We start from the raw sequence: 6109 nt of genomic DNA, 5'->3' as shown, positions 1-6109 counted from the left end.
AACTCTGTCTTTGTTATTGGGATGCTGTCCATGAACCCTACCATGGTAGGGAAAAGGTATCCCCTCCTACATCATTGCGGGAAAGAAGTGTGGCTGGGTGGCCACACACTGACACGAGATTGCAAAGCAGGAGGGAGGTAAGCATGGGAGGGGGGGTAGTGGGGTGAGGGCAGTCAGTTCAAGTTCAAAGATATGTGGTTTTTAATTCAAAATGTCCTAGGTTCAGTAAAATTCAAGGAGAGATATCTAATAGCAGACAAAGCGGCTGGTTTCATCGGCGCAGGGCAGTCATATGGCCCTGAGAACCAAGAGCCTACAGCCTGAGACCACCCAGGAAAAACTTACAGTCTAACAAGTCAGGTTCATTGCTGGTGACAGCCAAAGAGAATACAGCCTCACCCTGAATTGCGGGAATCTTTTTAAACCTCTTGCTCCTGAGAAGGTTGATTGGTTAAAACAAACTAATATAATCTTATGAGTTCATTTAACGTAGGATCTGTAAACTTGAGGCACTGTCAATGTCTAAAGAGATGTCAATGACCATGAAAGAATTAGAGGGTGCCAGTGTCACCTCCCTGCCTATGGCACTTGTTGTTTCTCAGTACACCTCAGATACAATACACGATACATGACCAATTTATTTAGGGACTATGTAAAGACTCTAGGGTCAATGAATACAGTAAACATATGCAAAACTTTTTTTACCTTACACCATTACATTTTTAAAATCATTAGAGAAAAAAAGAATCGAATTTCTAATGTTCTTCCTATATCGCAAGAAATTGTTTTGGTCACTTCACTTTGGCAACCCTTGCCTTAGGCAACTTACTCACTGTCTTTCAGTTTCCTCATCTGTTAAATGGGGATGAAGTCACATATCTCAGGGTTAAATGGATTAAACAATGTATGCAGAGTTTTCTGCACGGCTTACGGCATGTGATTTAAAAGAGAAAGAGAAGAGAGTTGTTATAATTATTACCACTCTTTTACACAATTGCCATGTATGCATTCATTTTACTGGTAGCCTAATTTTAAAACCAACAAAACCTTTTGTCAGTGTTCTTTATCTGACTATAAGAGCTGTAGGTTTTCCTCACCTTCTCATCTCCTTATCCTCAAAACAAAACAAAGTGAAAACCAAAAACATTTTCCAAGCCCTTTCAGCTTGGCAAAAAATGTAAAGATTCTGAACACTAGTGACCTTGTTCATTAACATGATAATTACTAATAGTGAAGACCTGCTGAATTCTCTATGTCAGATAATTTTATTATCTATCTCTGATCCTTCCATTCAACAAAGTTTTTTTTTTGTTTTCTTTTTTAACATATAATGTGCTAGGCATCCAGCTAATTGCTCAGGTTTCAAAGACAAAATGAAACACCCTCCAGGCACTAACCATCCAGTGGAGGACACCAAACAAATAATTGCATCAAAGCGATAAGTGCTATAATGGAGGTATACACACTGGTTGCTGTGGGAGCAGAGTAGGACAAGCAGCTTTCCCTGCCTACAGAGGACCACCAGAAGGATACTGGGTCACAGTCGAGTCTTGAGGATGTGAGTTGAGGGCCTGTATTTCTGTCACAGGAGAGTCTGTACAATGTGGTCCCTTAGGAGTCAGAGTGTGAACCAGGTTTCCCTAAGCCCAGATATTTTCGGGAGGTCAACAAGGCTGGTAGAGTCCTGTCCACTCACAGCTTTGGATAACATGTAAAAATGTTTGAAATTGATCATCAAAAGAATTGGGAATAGGCAAAAGAATTTTAAGCTAGAACTTGTTATAATCACAAAGATCATTGGGGTGGTAGTTTGAAGGAATGATTATGAAAGACAAAACCTATTGAGAATGCCCATTGGAAAACAGGAGAAAGAGGAATGCTTATTTCTGTAATAAATTTGCTTGCTAATTCTAAACTCTTCGCTAAATTAAATGTCAGCTGATTCAATGTGGTGAAGTTCAGTTTTCATCACTGAAGATGAAGTACTCATGTCTAAATGGTGTTACCTGCTGGTGTTTGAAGCTAGGCAACAATTCAGTCAGCATTAACAGTTTGTTCAAAATAGAAGGTTCCTAACTTTGTACATGGAGTTTTTCTTTATGAGGATGCTGTAACTAGATATCAATTTTCAAGCCCAATCTCTACTCTATACAGAATGTCACCCAAAGTAGACTTACATAACAAGTGAATATGGTCATACAGACATGAAAAAAGTGACTTCTATCTTTTGATAGCAAACTAGAAAGAGAAAAGTAAGTTCAGAGAACGCATGATGACTCATCAAAGTCCAAAAAGTAAAGCTTCCTGTGAACGCAGCACCCTGTGCAGCCTCCTAGTCCTTTTACCCTCCAGCCATATTTGTTTTTGTGTGATTTTTCCGAAAAACAAAAGAACCCATAATTTTCTTCCTTAACATCAATTGTTAAATTTTGTTTTACCTCAAAGATGAAGCTCATGCTGTATGTTCTACAATCTTCTTTTTGTACCAAGTGAATGTTGCTGCCTTTACATTTCTCCAGGGTCTAGGCCTTATTTTATAAAATTCCTACTTGCTGCATTACAAACTACAAACAAGGTGATTCTTCAGAGGAAAACCTGAAGGGAGAGGTGATGCTGTCTTAGACCAACCTGAGGGGAGAGGGAGATGTAATATCTATATTTAATTTCTGCTCCCAATGATAGATCTTATTTTTCAATTCCCAGAGTTGTGCATATGATACATGGATACCAACCTCTCAAAGTACTGCATCAAAATTTTATATAAGCTGAAGAATATACACATATAACAAAGGGAATGTTTTCTTCTTCACTTTCCCTCTGACAAAATGCCAGAAGGAACAGTCAGTCTCTTCCTCCAGTGACTTAGTTTTCTTTTTGAAAGTTGGCATTGCAAGTGGAGGTGGGATCTCAAGGGGATAAAAGGCACTTATTTATAAGAGAATAAAGGTGAAGTCATCAGTTTTCTGAAAACTAGCACGTGAGGTTAGCATGCCCTAAAATTAGGCCCTGAAACATTAAAACCAAATACTGCTCAATGTAATAAGCATTGCCATTAGGTTAAAGTCCTTTATTATAGACAGCTTGGTTATCTGGCTATATTATTAGTTGCAACTTATTAGGCAGTTAGAAGTCAGTATTTATGGTATAATTTTACTACACTACTAATTTTGTTGAAAATTCCTCACTATATATTTCCCAGTTAATAGTTATACTGGCATACCCTCAGGCAGAAAAACAAAAATTCTTACAGCAGATTCTTCAAGGGTGTATTATTATTCTATTTAGATGTGCTATCTTTTGATGTCTTGAGGTTCTCTTAAGATAAACAGAAAATGATGAAGCTAAAGTTAACCAAGTCACAAGACCTTAGAAAGCCATAGAGTGGATGATCACCAACACTCCTAGCCATCACAAAAGTGCTGCCCTTGAGGGCTCTACTTCACCATCAGTAGACCAGCCATGTCAACAGTTCTCACTTCTTAATGACCACACGCAGTATTTGGTGTTCTTTCCATTGCTTTTTGTCTTCAATTTATCAAGTCTGTAGTTTTAAGCATCCTAGAACTGCAATTCAGACCCAGTTGCTCAGATAGAGTCAATTTTGCAACAGTAAAATGGTCTTTAAATAGGATTTTACTCTAGGGGGGAAATCCTCAACCAGATAGTCACAGTGCACTTTGAATGACTAATTTAAGCCATTACATTACAAAATAAGGGATAAATCACACTTTTCATAGCACTACTGCATAGAAACAGTTTTAATAGTAAGAGTCAAGCACCTACATTAATCTGAGTCTAAAATAATAGGTCCCTGATTTAAAATCTCCTAACATTCTTTCACACTTCATAAAACTAAAAATAAAATTGTCTCACCAAGCACTGACCTACTGGTCCGGCCAAAGTACTGCATTTCAAGGAAAATCGGAGCAAAAGGTCTCAAAACCACGACGTGCCCCCAGATTACAATTTGTGACCTTAATTGGTCTTAACTGTGGGGTGGGAGGGAAGAGACTGGGTCTGAAGAGGATAAGAGACTTAGTCCCCTTCTTAAATCAAAAGCAGATTCCATGATTCAGCCACCCCCTAACCCGCCCGCCCCTCCCCGCCCCCACAGGGTTGTTTTTCCATATTTTTGTATATATCTTAGCAAAGATGACAGGTGAGGGAAGGTTAAAGCGATGTGTCTAGTCCACGAAGTAAACAGAGGAGTTAGGGCGGGTTTATTTATTTGTAAGGCGTTCAGGCTCTCAGCTGTTTCTCCCTCCCTGGCATTTGGAAGCTTGCAGTCCTTTGGAGAAGAGGCAGATTTGGCAGGAATGTTCTTTGTACCCGCCTCCGTTTTTACGGGGAAACGGGGGGGGCGGGGGGGCAGATTTATAATGACAGCCTTGGGGACGTGGGGGGAGAAAAAGAAAGTTTCAGCCAGTACGACAATGCCCGCTTTTTACATAGCCAGCACAGTGCCACAGACAGCTCTGGTGCCACTTGGAGCCCTCCCTCTGTCCCCTCCCTTTCCCTCTGCAGGCTTGCTCTGGCAGGCAGAGGCACAGTTAAATTCCAGCACCTTCTCCACATACCCCCCAAACTACTACGCGCTATTACTACGGCTGCCCTCCCCTCTGCTTAGCCTCCTCCTCTTCCCTAGCCTCCCCGGAGGAGCCCCGCAGTGCCCCTGGCAGAGGACTGCCAGGAAAGGGACAACGGGCGCCCAACTCCAGCAGGGCTCGGGGCTTTCTGCGTCCTGCGCAGTTTCTCTGCTCCAGGCACAAACACCGCCTGAGAGCCGGCGCCTTGCAGACACACACGGATCCACGCATACAGTAGAGCTGTCTCGATCCACATTCTTGCACACCGCCCCCTGCTCCCCCCGCGCTCCCGGAGTCGCTGAGCCGGGCGAGTGACAGGCGCGTCCCGCCAACCCGCGCCCGGGCGGGCAGGGAGGGGCGGCGCGCGGGGCCAACTGCGGCGAGTCTTCCGGCGCCCGTGGAGGCGGCGAGGGTGGGACGCGGGGCGGAGCCCGACTTTAGGAAGAGGAGGGGATGGCTGTCATCAATGAAGTCATATTCATAATCTAGTCCTCTCTCCCTCTGTTTCTGTACTCTGGGTGACTCAGAGAGGGAAAAGATTCAGCCAGCACACTCCTCGCGAGCAAGGTAAATATAACTTACAACTCCTTTCTCCTCTTTCCCCTCCCTCCGGCCTCCCCACCGCAGCCGCCGCGCAAACCCCTCCGGCACCGCGCCGCCTTCGCCCGGGATTATTCATTATTATCCTAATTATTATTTATTGTGCATGCACGGAGACCAAAACAAACAGGCGGGCCAACCGCCACAACAAAAAAAGCCCGCCTCCTCCCCGTGGGCCTCAGGTGGAATGCTCTAACGACAGCTCCCAGGCGGCGGTGGAAGAAACGAGAAAGTTTCAACCGAACCCTGCTGTTCTAATAATAACAGTAATCATTACTACTTCAAGGGGGCAAAGGAGGAAAAAAATCCCCACAAGCTATAGCCTTGCTCCTGAATAGACAGTCAGCGATACGCTGCCAACTCAAGGTTGCAGCACACACGTTCCGCCAGGTTGCAACCCCCCCCCCCCGACCCCTTAAAAGCGCGGGGGATTTGGGGGATGGCAGAAGGAGAAGGAAGGCTGGCGGACAGGGGAGGAGGATGGAAACGCTACTGTTCATTCCGAGCAATCCTCCCCGGAAGAGTTGGAAGGGGAACGGGGAAGGAGGGTGAGGAGCCCGGGCTGGCGGCGGGGCGCCAACGAACGCTGCTGCCACCCGCCACCCGGGGACTTGTTTAAAGGGCTCCGGCTGCGGAGACGAGAGCGGTTCGCGGCGGGAGAAGCCGAGGCTGATGCGCCGAGGAGGCGGCGGCCACTGCCGCGGGGCCGGTGCGTGCCAGGTCCGGGGTGTCACCTCCACTTTCCGCGTTCCCTTCGGCGGGGATGGGGACGCTGATTGGGAGGCAGGCCTTTCGGCAGAAGGGCTGCCTGGGGTCTGCACTTGCGGCGCCGCGGACGTCCCTGCCCCTGGTACCTGGCGCCGGCGCAGGCTCGGGTGTTGAAGTTCTGAGTGTCCGGCCCGGTCCGCACTGCTGGAAGGGAG

The 6109-nt window shown here is 45.7% G+C and overlaps 1 protein-coding gene across 4 annotated transcripts in view; it reads left to right on the top strand.

The window, feature by feature from the left end:
* Positions 1-4969: 4969 nt before the first annotated feature.
* Positions 4970-6109, top strand: part of SMARCA2 (SWI/SNF related, matrix associated, actin dependent regulator of chromatin, subfamily a, member 2) — a 193369-nt gene continuing 192229 nt past the window's right edge. For all 4 annotated transcript variants that reach the window (XM_021714086.1, XM_021714085.1, XM_008061339.2 and 1 more), the window contains exon 1: positions 4970-5153. The gene's annotated coding sequence lies outside the window, so the exon portion shown is untranslated. The remainder of the gene's footprint in view (positions 5154-6109) is intronic.

This window comes from Carlito syrichta, unplaced genomic scaffold (genome assembly GCF_000164805.1).
Source record: "Carlito syrichta isolate Samal-C Ts95f unplaced genomic scaffold, Tarsius_syrichta-2.0.1 Scaffold305211, whole genome shotgun sequence".
NCBI classification, from domain to species: domain Eukaryota; kingdom Metazoa; phylum Chordata; class Mammalia; order Primates; family Tarsiidae; genus Carlito; species Carlito syrichta.
This window is presented reverse-complemented; position numbering and strand designations above follow the sequence as displayed.